We start from the raw sequence: 15,775 nt of genomic DNA on the forward strand, positions 1-15,775 counted from the left end.
CAGGCTGTCGCACTGTGGGGCTTTTGTGTGCTGTGTTTGCTTAAGCCGTGCTGCTGAGACAGGAAGTGTGTGGAGTGGAGACGGCTGAGGTGCACCAGGAGTACAGCACCCTCAATGAAGTGGATGCAGAGTCGTCTGTGCTGGCAGGATGAGGTGACGATAGAAGTTGATTGATTGCACTCGTACACCTGTCGTACACCTCTAGATCTGTTCGATAGAGCATCAGAGCACGAGGGTGCCGCCATGGGAGCTGACATACAAATAATGTGAAGAGCATGTGGTGAACATGATCAGGTCTTGTTTTAGGGGTCAAATGCAGGACAGAACAGTATTGGATGAACTGGTACCACAATTACCATTCATTTTGTATTCTCTCTAATGGATTAAAATTCTGTACCTCTGGAATATGTTGAAATGTCTACAGGACATCGTACAGATTTGCACTTCTGCTAACTGCAAATGTGAACAGTCCTGCTCATGTTTAGCTTTTGTTCTAATTATCATAACTGGTTAAAGTGTAACTTGTGCATACTGTATGATAAACAGCCTAAAGGGAAATCCTCTTCCGGACCGAGCTGAAAAGAAAGAAGTCTGGTCTAATAAAGTGCACGAAGATTGCCCACCTGTATCCGTGCCCATATTGTGTGTGAAGATATATTTGCAGCCATGTTTAGGGAAAATAATTTATAGGTGTCATTTGCGAACAGTGCAGAGGTGCTGAAAGGCAGACCACAGTAAACACCAATCTGTAGAGTCTTCACAAAAAAACCTGCAGTACAGATTAGAGTCTTGCTAGAGGGGGGGACGATGTGGTTTTGGGGGGTGTTGGGGTTTAAAACACCCAGCCTCTAATCCTGACACACTGTCTCCATCAATTAGAACTCCTTCAAAAGGGGGAAGGGGAGAAAAAAACAAAACCAGAAACCCAGTGAGAGCATATTTAGTAACAGTTTGGCATGCTGTAATTACATGTATGGCTAACAGAGAGATTTCACTACTTTTTCCTCTCATTGATTGACAAGGCAGAAAGGGAGAGAACAGAAAGTACACTGCTCCTGTACACAGGCAATTTCGTAGCAAGACAATGTCGTAACTACAAGCAAATTGGTATTTAAATCGAAGTAGGTAGATTTGAAAAGCACTTTTTGCACATCACCAGCAATATAGTACTATTAATGTAACCTGTGGTGATAGCTGAGTTATGTTTTAAAACTCATTTTAATGTTTTAGGGCAATCCAGGAGAACAGCAGAGGTCAGCAGTGCAGTGGTAAGGAATAAATATTGAAGTTAACAAAATTAAATTTCACCCTACCTTGATTAGGTAATGCAAATCAAAAAAAGCTTCTGTTGAAGTATGTCCCACTGGGGTTAGTCATGTTGAGGGAGTTATAATTACTACAAGGGTCAATATTGACCTTTACAGCAAGAGGTGTTAGTAATCTCTGGGTTGAGATTTCCTGGGAATCTATTTCTGGACAAACACTCAATTTCAAAAAAACAGAAATTGACTTTATTTATGGCACATTGCTAATTCCTGTTTGGGACAAATAAGTACATTCATCTATCCATCCATCCATCCATCCATCCATCTATCTATCTATTAATTATGACAAATTATACTTCTTCTAACCTAATGAGGTATACTGCAATATGCATATTACATTTAAAAGTTAAAAAAGGCAACTTTTCTATTATTTTATTACAAATGTATATAAATAAAAAAACACTAGAGGCAAGTAGTCAGTAAGCACCAGACATTTGGTGATAATGTAAGGAAAGAATTTAGGTCACGCATTGCTGCGACACTGTTTCAACTGACCTCGCCTCTTTGCACGGGTGGGTAAAGCACACAAAACGATATTCACATCAAAGTATCGTTACTTTGATGTCACGTCACTTTCAGGAAGCCAAAGTATTTTTACTTTGATGTTAAAAAAAAGAATACTTAAGTTTAAGGAACAATAGCCATATTTAAGCAACCTTTTAAAATTATATTCCAAGTAAGCTCCCTAATTTCTCTGGCATGGTTAAGCAAATATAAAAGTAGCAAACTTTGATTGATGATAAAAAGAAAAGTCACATCACTTTCAGGAAGACAGCACACAGTAAATTCTTTAAAAAAAAGAAAAAAAATCAAAGCGAGGCACGCTTGAATATTTCTGACTACCACGTTTTTTTTTAATGGCAGGAACTGTTTACATTGTTGACTGCACTCTCTAAGTGAGTCAAAGCTCCCGCATAACTGATTAAGGAGACAATTACAGTTTAGCCAAACAGTGCAGTATACCAACCCCATAAACACATTATATCCTCATAAACTGCATTAATCACTACCTTGCCACCTCTCCACACACACACTCACTCACTCTATCTGAGGTTCTCCAATAAGCCCCATACTGTCCCTATTTAAGTCGTGCAGCGTGGGGGCAGACGGAGTCTGGGGTTTAACTCTGAGGTTAGGAAGCAGGACACAGAAGACTTAGCTCGTTCTTCTTCACCTAAGGACAAGTCGACCATGGCAAACAACCTGAAAACAAGACTTCTTTTTTCCGCATTTCAGATGGAGGAAAATTATTCTCCATAAATACCTCATAGTGGACTTTGAAGGTGAATGTCCTATTTCATCATCTGTGTGTAAAACCATAGTGCAATAGGCTGCCCTAAATGTAGCTAGGTGTTTGTGTTAAGGTCTGTAAAATGAGGATAAGTTTATCATTCGCATAGTAAAGGTGATTCAGAGAAACCCCAAGGAAAAAGACTCAGAAAAATAAGCTAACTAAGCGACACCACATTACAGAGAGTTAAAATAGACGCCTACTCTGTGAGTCACTGATTTCTCAGAAAAAGGTTATTTTATTGCCATGAAGATGGTAAAGGGCTAAATAGAAATCCATAATATAAGGACTTTCTCAGAACTTATAGAAAAATGACAAATTTTTTCATATAGTTGTTTTTATAAATTAAGGGTCATTTACTATGCCAAACTTACTTTTTGGTTATTTTTCAACACTTACATGGGTCTCCAGTTTGCATGTACACACAAAAGTTGAGAAAAGACTACCCCCTCCCTTTTTTCTTTTTCCAACTCTGAAGAAACCTGTACTTGAATGCAACATTCAGCTTTGCGTTTTCAATGATGTCATACGTTTTATTTAAAGTAATGAGCATAAATCCTCCTCTGGCTCAACAACAGCATCAGATCCTAAAGCAAAAAGATATTTTATTGCTTGTTTATCAAGTTAGTCTGCTAAAATTAGACACATGAACTTCAACCTGGCCACATCGTTTGCTTGTATTACATGCTGAGGCAGGATAAACCTTTGGGCTATTAATTTTAAGTAGTAGTTATACTGTACTAGGGAATTTGTGTGAAACTTTTCCATCAGACTAGTAGGTTGCATGGTGGTAACTTGGCTTGTTTATCTTGCGTTGTTATAACAGTAGGTTGAAGCTTCTGTAAAAATGCCAAAGTATATTTGGGGTAAAAAAAAATTTCAAATAGGGATTCGTCTAATCTGTCTAGTGATATAAAAGTTAAAGCATGATTAATATGGAGCTGAACCACTTGTTTCTTTAGAGTGTATAATCTGATTGATATTTCAGATGCAAACCTTGGGGACCTCTGAAAACCATGTTAACCTGTTAAAGAGGTTTAAGGTTAAAGGGCCCTTAAAGAATTATTATTATTATTATTTTTAGTTTTTTTTATACCAGGCACACTCATATCTACCAATACAGTTTCTCTTCGCTATAAGTAAGTGGCCCAAACATGGTACTGCATGACAATGCCCCGGTGTACAACCAAAGTTTCATAAAAACATGGCTGGTCAAGGTTGGAGTGGAAGAAATCAAGTGTGCTTTACAAAGCCAGATGTCATTCCCACAGATTATCTTTGAGAGAATTAGAATACCAACCGCAAGCCAGAGCTCTTTACCCCACATTAATGAGTACAATTCCCTATAGAAAACTATTCCAAAATCTAGTGGAAAGCCTTTAAAGAACAGTGAAGGCTGTTCTATCAGCAAAAGTAGAAATGGAATTGGGTGTTGAATCTGAAATAGAGTGGCCAAACAGTACATATAAGTGTGTGCTTAGGCAATGCCTCCTGGCTATCAAGCATTAGGACCAACGTGAATGGTATAATAAAAAATATAATTTAACTTAGTTTGAAAACAATGCAAACAGGTTTAAAAAGATGGTAGGATGATGAGTAGTGTCAGTCCATAAACTGTCTGGTTCTCATATGTGCACATGTTTAAGTAACTTGAGAAAAATTAGCCGTAAAGGTTTTTTAGAGCAATGCACAGAGTGCCTTTACTATGCCAGTGTAACTTTGGAGACTCCAGCCTGGACTGCGGGTATTTTAAATGTCAGAGCAAGTAAAAGTCACAGATGAATGCATATGGACACCAGCTTCCAATTACCCTTGTTCAAGAAGTAATTATCCTAGTGGACCAACAAAGCCTAAACCAGCGGTGTCAAGCTGAGGTCTTGGATGGCAACAATCTTATAGATGAGTGTTTAGCTACTCCTAACATCCATTGCTGTCCACTTCAGTTTGCTAAATATATTTTTACATCCAAAGTGCAAAGCATTGGTTATTTTTGTAAATTAAGGTTGTAGTTAATTGAAACACTTTTTGCAGCAATCTGGATAGTTTAAAAATATCAGATAGGAACAAGATAGAAAATGTAAAGATTAAAATGTGAACTAGTTTATGATAACCAGGGTGTCATTTTTGCCAATTTCTGCTTGTGTCTATCAAACATCTTATTATCTCTATACATTTCTCATAAATACCAGTAAATCAGATGCCAAGACATGGGATCTCCCTGGGTCTTGTCCTTGTCTTTTCTGTGACACAAAATACACTAGTACAGTAATCTTTCATACTGTACTTAGTAATTTCACTAGAGACCTCAACAAAGTGACACAAACTTCATAATTCTACCAAGCTGTATCAAAGTTAATTATATATATATACTGCCTATTTTACTGCAAGCATACTAATGTACATTTGTTGGGTTATATGTATGTTAGGTACCCAGAAATTATATAGTTAGTACTGTAAACTTTTGCTATATTGTCTAGAAATACTATGATATATTTCTGTTAATACTTTTATTTGACAGAATTAAGTATACTTGAAGAGAAGTTCATTTACTGCCATGTAAACAATTTATTTAATATTACATGTAGTAATACATATAGTGTAGGACTACTAATTCACTGTTCAAATAAAATTATTTATTAGGCTTTTTGTGACCATATTTAAATGTTATTTTAATTTCATACTAATAGGTTTCAAATCCCTTACTCCTTAAATACACCAATCAGCCATAACAAGGTGAAACATTAAGCTCAATATTGTGTAGGTCCCCCTTGTCCTGCCAGGGCAACACTGTCTCTGTGGGGCATGACTTCACAAGACCTCTGGGAGTATGCCGTGAAATCTGTCACCGGGACGTTAGCGGCAGATCTTTTGGGTGCTGTGGGTTGCGGAGTGGGGCCTCCATGGATTGGCCTTGGTTATTTGGCACATTCCATGGATGCTCAGTCGGATTGGGATGTGGAACTTTTTGCCAGCTAAGCCCCATATGCAGCAGGCTGCGGTGCACTGAGTGTTCTGATACCAGCAAGCATTAAGTTTTTTTTAGGTGCATTGTGCTGCATTTTTCTTTTCTGTGGTATTGGACTGGATGGGGTGGCCTTTGGACCCTGCGGAATGGGTGAGCCTTGGGTGCTTGTGATTCTATCACCACTTTGCTGGTGTATAGCTGATTATTGTTATAGTCGAGGGGTCACCACAACGGACCATCCGATCCACACACAACACAGATGCATTTTCTGGCACAACCCTCCCATTTTATCCGGGCTTGGGACCAGCACTGCATCCAGTGACTGGGATTTGGGCATTGGGTGGGAATTCAGTTCAGTTTAATTAAATTTTATTTGTATAGTGCTTTTAACAATTGACATTGTCGCAAAGCAGCTTTAAACAATAAAAAAAAACGATTTAAGTTTGTATGAGATGTGAACGTGTATGAATCAAAATCAAAAGACTGTCCCTGATGAGCAAGCCGAGGGTGACGGCGACAGTGGCAAGGAAAAACTCCCTGAGATGGTAATAGGAAGAAACCTCTGAAGAACCAGACTCAACTGGGAACCCATCCTCATTTGGGTGAACAGGTAGCAGGGATTGATCTGCATCATACTGTGTGAGACAGAAGTTCAGTATAACAGGAGATGTGTTTAAGTCTTTGTGGAAAAGTGGAACTGTCTCCAGTCACCACACGTATCCCAGGCAGACCACACCGGGCATCCATGTGACGAGATCTTCAACCAGAAGCAGGACACCAGGACGAGTCAGACAGTTCCAGGAGGCATAGGGGGTCTGGATCACTGGCAGCTCAGGTTGAGGGAAAGAGAAGAAGGAGAAGAGAGAGAAGAGAAGAGAGCAGAAGAGAAGGAGAGATGGTAGTTAGGTATGGTCACAGTCAAACAATGTATAATGTGAATGTACAGGAATGAATTTAACCTACATAGAGCCACCAATTCCCCTTGCTGGTGTATAGTTGGTGATCAATGTTGTTCACTTCAACTGCCAGCAGTCATAATGCTATGGCTGATCGGTGTATTTATTTTTTTTTTTTACATTTTTGTATGCAAAACTTAAATGATAAATAACTTAGGAAACTAGAATGTAACGACCTTAAAGTGTTAACAAACAACTATGGTCCAGTAGTAACTCCACTAATTTTATTAAAGTGATTGTGTGTTTAAATCCAGCTTTACCCAATCCCACTTGACATGTCTCTTTTTTTGTTCATATATTTCTCCTAAAGATTGTTAGTAGAAACATGTGTGATATCTAAATGAAACACAAGTGATCAGTATTACATATCCTGTGGTATCAAAGAGAAACTTTAAACCAAAGAAAGGTTTCCTCTGGGCATACACTCACAAAGCACGATATCCTGTAGAAAGTGGCAAACTCTAAGATAAGACTTGAACAAGGAAGCTGGTGAATATCAAAGAGCATCTGCACTCAGTTTGTTTACTTCCTGACAGAATGCCTGACAGCAGCTACCATCAGCAACAGTGTCAAAACAACAGCACACGCCTGAGTCGCACATCCCGTAAATGAGCAACAACACCCATATCACAGAGAATTCCTCTGCTTCCCAACCCCTTCATTTCCTCTGAGAACTGATGACCTGTAATCACACTTGGAGAAACCACCATACTTCATTACTGCAGTGATTACACCAATTAGCAGCATGTAGGGAGTGGCCCACAACACCCCACACCAGCACCAGACTGCTAGTGGTCTCCACTGTGGTAAAACTGGTAGATGCAATTTGCTGTTGAAACAAAACAGGAAAGCTTTACCTGGAAATGGTGAAGTCTGGTACTCTAACTGGAACATATTCCATCTGTAAAGACAACATGATTTATATTATGGAGGTTATTCGAGAAAATATTCAGTAAAATGTAAAATTCAGTAAAAATCTATAAAATGGATCGTCATGCTCATTGAAGTACAAACAACACCTGTTACATATTACTACACACGGATGACAAACTGTTTAAGAAATAATTAAATGCTCAATCGAGGAGCGGATGTGGAGTAACCACTCTGTATTTCGCATAAATATGCAGCCATAAAGGAGCCTCAAAGATCTAAAGACCAACTCATCTTTCCACAGACATCTTGAGGATACTGTTTGTGTGCTCCAGCGCAACACATGACACAAATTTGCAAAATCTGAGCATAAGATTAGCAGCTTTTTTTTTTACGCTATAACCCTACCCCTTTTAACATCTTCCTCCCAACAGATGTTAAGTTCAGGAGTGGCATTCCAGCTGGCCACAAGTGAGCGTATTTTCCTACCACAGGCTTCAGAGAGAAGCCACAAAACAGCCTGCTGGAGCACAACATAAAACAAAACTCAGAAGAGATGGGGAAAAAATGAAGAAATGTTTTTTAAAAAATAAGGGGAGTAAAAAACTAAAGATTTTCTAATTCAGCCTTTATTGAGGTTCCTGGTTTCAGCATTGCAACCGTTTTATGTGTGAGAAGAGCTCCCTGTAATTTCCTCACCACCACCACCACCACTGGACCGGCTTGTAATAAAAAGATGTCTATTCTGGGTTTCTCTGTAATAATGGATTCTTCTTGTCTTCATGCGCTTCTGTCTATTTCTCCTGTTTGATGAAACAGGCAGCAGGTGTGGATCAATTGGTGGACTGGTGGACAGGTTGATGGATAGTTGGATGAATAGATGGATGGGCAGAGGTAAAAACACAAAGATCAAGAATTCTGTGTTTAATGGACATCAGCAAAATGCTAAGAAAATACACTGGGAAGGGTTAAAAGGCATTTTGTCTATTACGAATGGTGAATCTAACACCAAATTCTGTGTAAGAAATGACTTGTATACTGTAATAATTTCCAATCTCACACTCAGGGGAAAATGTGTTCTGGTTTCTCTTTAACGTTTCTTCCTTCATGCCTTAAGCAACTTTATGACAATGTCTATTGTTAAAAGCGTTATACAAACAAAACTGAACTGAGTTGAATAGGTTGTGTAGCATAATGGAAAATAAGGTGTCACATAAATCAGCATTATATCAGGGCATTCTGCTATTTAGAGACATGGTAGCCAGGTCATAAAAGTCTAAGCTACAATGAGAGATGGTCTTAAGGGCCTTGAGTTGGTAGGAGTTAAAATCCCAGAATTGTCATGAAGAAAAAAAAGTGAAGTATATTTAAAATATACAACACATTTATCATTTTATTTATTTTAATCTCCTTAATATGATACAGAGACATCTCTAAGCTTTAAGTTAATAGTGAATTGTCCACCATGCTAATGTGTCATGGTTAGTTTCCCGCCATTATATAAAACTGAATACATAAAACCATTGTTTGAGGAATACTAATGGAAGAGATATACCCAATTACCCATTAATGAAAAACACTGGCTAGTAAAAACCCAGTGATGAGGGAGAAAATTGTGGTTTGACTGACTAATGCAGTAGTAGCTGCATTTCTCCAAAAAGTTGAGAAAAAAGTAAAAAACACAGTCTTGTTGCATGACAAAATCCCTCCCAACCAAGACTTGTCCTTTAATACCGAGAGCATTTCATGTGGCTTCTCTACGATTGCACATGGGGAAACGCAAACCACATAGTCGGGACAGTGCTTATTATACGCTGAGGCTGTGTGTATATGTGTTGCTGTGTGTGCAAGGAATGCTTGCTGTAATCCGTGCAGGGCACTTAAAACTGAAATGACACGTCTTAATTTGTCAACAAGCTTCCCCATTGGAAAGAGAATGGAGCAAAGGGAGAATGAGTTCCAGGACAGTGTGGAGATTACTTTGTGAGAGCCTCAATAATGCCATTGGAAAATATGCTTTCAAAAATGCCTGAGTTCCTTATATTACTCATGAGCTGTAAACACAAATTACTAATCACAGCTTTATTTATTTTTCTCAAGTAACTGACTGTATCCTGATCAGAATTTGGTGGGATCATGGAAACACTGGATGGGACCGGAATACACCCTGCATGGGATGCCAGTTCATTAACAGACCAACACATACACACACATTAATTCCCACAGGGGAAATTTAAAGTTACTTATTAACACACTGGCAGGTTTAGGAAGCAGGAGGATATTGGAGAATTTGGAGGAAACCAACATGGACACAGGGAGAAAATTTGAAACACTTTACTGACTGTAATCAGAGCTCAGGATCAAGCCGTGAACCCTGGAGCTGTGAGGTGGCTGTGCCACTGTGCCACCCTACTATTTTATATATGTTAAAATAGAAATGGATTCAATTTAATGCATTCTTTATCCTGGTCAAAGTGACAGTGTCGTAGAAAGTGTAATAAGATATAAGATGGCAGCCCCTTGCAGTGGTGAAATTAAATTCAGTAATCCACCTACTGGCATTTGAGAGGTGGGAGGAAAAATACACTGCGATGTATTATACGTACTCTCCATACAAGTGATCAGATGATAAAATGTTGCCACAATTATGGCTATAATAGGTGCTCAATATTTTACATGTATCATACAGACTAGTAAAAAGGAATTTGATCAAATTGATCAGTTGGTCAAAATGAGACCTGACCAACTGAAGCAACCCAAGATCTTAAGAACATAGGAGGCTGTGTACTGTGGGAACTATGCATGATGAGTGCCTTGCTTCACTTGCTTCTCTTTTTACCCTGATCTTTATACTTCTTTTTTAGTCATTAGTCTCACTAACAAGTGGTTTTATTATGGCCACACTCTTTGGTATCTTATGAGTTCACTTAACATTGTACATGTGGAAATGCTTTTACTTTAAATATTAAGTAGAGATGTGAATTTAATGTAAAAAAAATAATAATTATGACACAACTTGCAAAAGTGATTGACCGTGGTCATTTTCTAACCACATTTCTTCTACAGAGTTGACAGTTATGCAGTTTTGTTCCACATGGTGCACAGTTCTCAACCAAATTCGAGTAATTTTAATGTATTTTTGCTTGATACAGGAAAATAATTTGACCCTCTAAACAATTTTTTTTTTATGCTATAGTCTTTACAATCACCAGATCGAGAACTCATCATGGAACACCTATGGAAGATTTTGGAGTAACATTAGAAGGTGTCATTCTTTAACAGCATCACAAAGTCAACTAAGAGTAAGGTATTCCTTTCAGTACACTTCCAGAGAGTTCTATGCTAAGACACACTAAAGCTGTTCTGTTTTCTGCATACAACATATTATGTTAGGTTGCCTTTGATTAGTTACCTGTTTGTAAATAATTCAAGCACAAATCATTCTGAAAAGTTATATTAGGTAGGAACAATTTACAGAGAAAACTATAAGATATGACAAGGCCTATAGAGAGGCTAAAACGTGGTCCAGGTTATAAACTGACAAAATAATGAAAAGCATTTACTAGCATCCTACTTTTGGTTTTAAAATGACAGAATGATCATACATACAGTATGTACACTTGATTATTCAGTAACTACAGCACAAATGAAAACACTTCCTTTCTGTAGAAACTATGAAACAGATTTTTCCCCCAGAAACTCATCATCGTAGAATTTTTTTAAATAAATATAAGTAATATAAAAATTTGACCTGAACACTAAGACAAGCATTCGAGTGATCTGATCAAAACTTAACTCTCTTAACATGGTATTGTGTGCCATATACAAGTAATACACTTGCTGTAAACAGACCCACACTGGTTTCATGGACTTTGTGACTTCAGCCTTGTTTGAAGATTATAGCTGAGGGGTAATGTTATTGTGCTTGCTGTTTTCCAAAAAGACCAAAGTTCGTGCCAGCCTTCCCAGAACTTTAACCTATAACCATCACACCATCATAATCTCTGCATTCTGTACCACTATCACTTTATTAACCTGCTTTCTAGGGCTGCTGAATTATAGTTAACACTAATACAATACCATTTTACAACTGTAGCATGAAACCATCCATTTTAAGTCTAAAAGGTAAAGCAAATAACCCTTATGAAAGGATGTAAAATTATTAACGGATAGTGTTTACAAAAGGGCCCTTATGATTCCTCATTCAGCAGTGATGACAGGTATCATATTAAAGGTAAAGTTTGTGGTAACCCAGTAGCTTACTGAAATATTAAGCATTAAGCAGGGAAGTACACTGGAATAATTTTACATTTACACTGGAATGAGGCAGCTGTCGCCATGCACCTCCAGGGTCCAGATTTGATTCCTGGCCAGGTTCAATTCACAACTCTGTGAGTTTGCATGTTCTTCCCATGCTTAGTGGGTTTCTTTGAGGTACTTTGGTTTCCTCGCACTGTCCAAAGACTGTGCAGATTAAACTAATTGGCATTTCCAAATTGCTCGTAGTGTGTCTGAGTGTGTGTATGTGTGTAAACAGGCACCCTGTCCAGGGTATACCCTACCACGTGCCCTAAGTCTCCTGGGATAGGCTCCACTCCCCCTGCGACCCTGTATACAGGATAAAGTGGTATATACACGATGAGTGAGTGAAGGGAATGAGTGGAGGCATTCCCAGAAGGAGTCTTGTTCAAATGTACAGAAGTGAAAAACAGTAGATTGTGGAGGAGAGAGAAGAGTGAAAGGAGGAGAGTGAGGAGAATAGGGAGAATAATGAGAGTAGAGTGAGAAGTCCTAGATTTTTATGTTCTCCATTTTCCTTTTTATCTCATCTGTACTCTCTAACCTCCTCTCCTTCGTGGTGCCACTTGATTAAGGACAGCAGCTTAGTGGCTACACTAATGGGCTCCAGAGTTGGGTGCTAGGCCGTCTGGTCAAAGGTTCTCAATGCTTTCTCCCCCAAAATTCCGGTCTGCTTGCTGCTATGCATGAATTACCAGCCACAGGAAAGTTAAAAAAAAGGAGGCTAAATTAAGTGCCCTCTCATTCCAGCATTTTCATGGTTTGTCTAAAAACAGGGTGCAAGATGATTCACATTTTATAAGCCCTCTCTCGTGGCCGACTGCGTCACCCTGGCACTCGGACTCTACCACTCATTCACACATCTCCCTCTTTCTATCTGTTTTTTCTTTTTTTTGTAGTTCAGTGATTTTCTCACAGTTTATCGATAAAACAATATAATAGTATGGTGTGAAATCCTGTGCTGACAAAAATGCAATGTCTAAAGATGCCTCTTGGAGTCTTTTGTAAATGTGGCAAAATCACCCTTGACCTTGGAAACACACGGAAGAATTCCATGTTTGTGTTGCTAATTTGCCGGTGTTTGGTCTACATTGTAACTGATCACTCAGATTAACTTCAGCAAAGGGCACAGAAGCATAAGCACACCAAAACAAGTAAGGCAGGCACAGCATTTTAGCAGAAATGTTTAAAACCAGTAGCTGCCAGGCAGAGTAGAGAAAACGAAAAGCAATGACATTTCTCTAAGCGAGTTTGACAGCTAGTGCTACCCTGAGCACTGTCCATTATCATTTCCTCATCATGGCTGCCACTGTGCTGGCACTGTGCTCTAGGGAAAACGCCAGTCTGCTCGGGGTTGAGGAGTGTTTCCGAGAAGAGTATACAGTCCAGAGAGTGGACATAAAGGCCACTACTCCAGCAGCCCGAAGTTGGCTTATACCGCCCCCTATTAGGCATTACTGATATTACAAGGGACAGTACTCTGTTATGGTCATTGAGAAAACCGTTAAATATGTGCACATTTATATTTATCCATCATCCATCCCACCATTCATGTTGTCTTACTTCATGAGAAGGATTATGTGCATGTGTAGGTGTGTCAGGATGCTAAATCTGACAAACACATACCATATGTCCAGCACTTAGCCATTCATGTAAACACAGAGAAAGGGGAAAAAAACAGGCAAAAAATAAACTTGCAACTTCACCACAAAAAAGCCAAAAACCATTACAATGAATTACATTCCACAGTTACGACTGTTCACACACAGTGACCGTATACGCTCCTCAAGCCTCCATTCATCCCAGAGTGGGAGGAGGGGAGCCTTTGAGCTCTCAGTGAGAAGAATTGGCATGGCTGGCCTGAGGTTTGGAGGAAGAATGGGAAGTATGCTGTTACTGTGGTGCTGGTCAGACAGCAGGCTTTGGGTTTCCTCACCGCAGCAGCCGTGACCACAACTCCCCATCACTTGCACTCAATCTCCTTAACCATTTTAAGCTATAAAACGCTTCCTTACTAAATACTGCTCCACCCAACACTTAAATTCCATACATTAAAAGAACACCCCATTCTACACCCACATAATAGAAAATAAAATCGGCTTGTTGGCCTGTTAAAGCCGAAGGAGCAGACTGGTCGGCTTTTCATTCATATGTTCTGATGTTGTTTGTGGTCTCTGCTGCCCCTCTCTAAGCACATGCACAAAAAAACAAGTGGTGATGACGGAGATGGAGCCAAGTGAGGCAAAGAAAGAAAGACAACAGTCAGAAGGAGTCATTAGGAATTTTGAAGATACAATAAGTGAGTATGCAATGGTTCTTGTTTTTCTTTTCTCTTTGGGATAGATACAGTCTGAACAAAAGTCTTAATGAGCCACTTCTCATTTCTTTCAATTAAATTAAATTAAATTTAATTAAATGTAATTACAATTAATTAAATTAGTGGCTAAGTGGTTAGCACTGTCACCTTGCACGTGCAGGATCCGGGTTCGATTCCCCGCCAAGTTTGATTTACACCTCTGTTTGCATGCTCTCCCCGTGCTTGGTGGGTTTCTTCCAGGTACTCCAGTTTCCTCCCACAGCCCAAAGACATGCAGATTAGGCTAACTGGCATTTCCAAATTGCCCATATTGGCCAATTGCCCAAGTCTCCTGGGATAGGCTCCAGGCCACACGCGACCCTGTATACAAGATAAGGTTTTACCCTGTCTTCTAGGACAGTTTAAATTAAAGTGATGGGAGCCACTTGGCATCACCAGTATACTATTCACCAGCCTGATCATCTGTTAACATCTGCACCTGTTTCTCACTGGTTTATGCCTTAACTTAGATATTTTTTATGCTTGAATGATTCATTGGACACTATGTGGTTTAACAAACAAAAGACATTTCTCTAAAACTGGTCAGTTACAGGGACTGGACTAAAAATGAGAGACTTGTCTAAATGAGAGCCATAAAAGTCCTTCAGGGAGCCTGGAGAAGTATTCCTCAAAACTTTATAAAAATTTAAGGATTTTTTATATCTGGAACTTTGGAAGCAAAAATTCTGTGAAGCTGCTTTGAGGCAATTACCATTGTTAAAAGTGCTATATAAATGTGTTGAATTGAAAAATATGGCTCAATTCTTTAACACAGTATTGTATAAAGTACAAAAAGTGTCATCATGATGTTAGATACTTCACATCGGTTATTTTACCTTATATTACTGAGAATCTGACTTACTTATTTTTCTCATATTTTCCATAGCACTAATTCTCTTTAGGCATTTGGCCTGACACCTATGCATGGGAACTCATTGACACCTTATATGGGATGCCAACCCATCACAAAAAAGGGCACAACAAAGTCTAGAGGAAATTTGTCTATGGACAACCCAAACCTTTGGATCAATGTATGATATTAGGATAAATGAAGAATGACACATAATGTAACTCCCACAGCTTTGTTTAATCATTTCTGATTAAATATGTACACCTATTATGCAAAAATTATTTTGCACATTGGCATGGTTTAATTTGCACAGTTGGGAGTGGGAATGTGCAGTAACAAACAAAACAAGTTTTAGGGATGGTAAAATGTTAAAATAAAATGAGTTATATGTTACATTCATTTACTGTATTGTCCGTGGTCTCTCGCTGCCACCTGTAGTACCAAAAGGTATGGTTGTTGACCCTTAGGAAGACACAGAGAGCCCACTCTCAGCTAAACATCAACAGCTCCTCTGTGGAGAGAGAGAGAGAGAGCACCAAATTCCTAAACACACACACACACACACACACACACACTGCATTGCATATTATACTGTGTATGACTGTGTATGTAACTATATATATATATATATGAAATGACAATAAAAGCCCACTTGACTTGACCTTCGCGAACCACTAGAGGGCCTAAGTCCACACTTTGGGAAACACTGTTATAAGCATGGCGTGTAGTGGTTAGCACTGTCGCCTTGCACCTTCAGGGTCCGTGCTCAATTCCTGTCTCTGTGTGCATGGAGTTTGCATGTTGTCCCCTTGGGTTTCTTCCTGTTACTCTGGTTTCCTCCCACAGTCCAAAGACATGTAGGT

General features: G+C 39.0%; 1 long non-coding RNA gene across 2 annotated transcripts; it reads right to left on the bottom strand.

The window, feature by feature from the left end:
* Window positions 1–6,444: 6,444 nt before the first annotated feature.
* On the bottom strand, window positions 6,445–15,747 carry LOC128524432 (uncharacterized). 2 transcript variants are annotated; one of them, XR_008360518.1, is made up of 3 exons: window positions 15,565–15,747; window positions 15,317–15,423; window positions 6,445–7,438 (listed from the first exon to the last, which is right to left on the bottom strand). It is a non-coding gene; the product is annotated as an uncharacterized LOC128524432 (long non-coding RNA). The 2 variants fall into 2 exon arrangements; XR_008360517.1 differs by having other exon boundaries at window positions 15,307–15,423.
* Between the last annotated feature and the right edge of the window lie 28 nt (window positions 15,748–15,775).

This window comes from Clarias gariepinus, chromosome 5, assembly GCF_024256425.1.
Source record: "Clarias gariepinus isolate MV-2021 ecotype Netherlands chromosome 5, CGAR_prim_01v2, whole genome shotgun sequence".
NCBI classification, from domain to species: Eukaryota; Metazoa; Chordata; class Actinopteri; order Siluriformes; family Clariidae; genus Clarias; species Clarias gariepinus.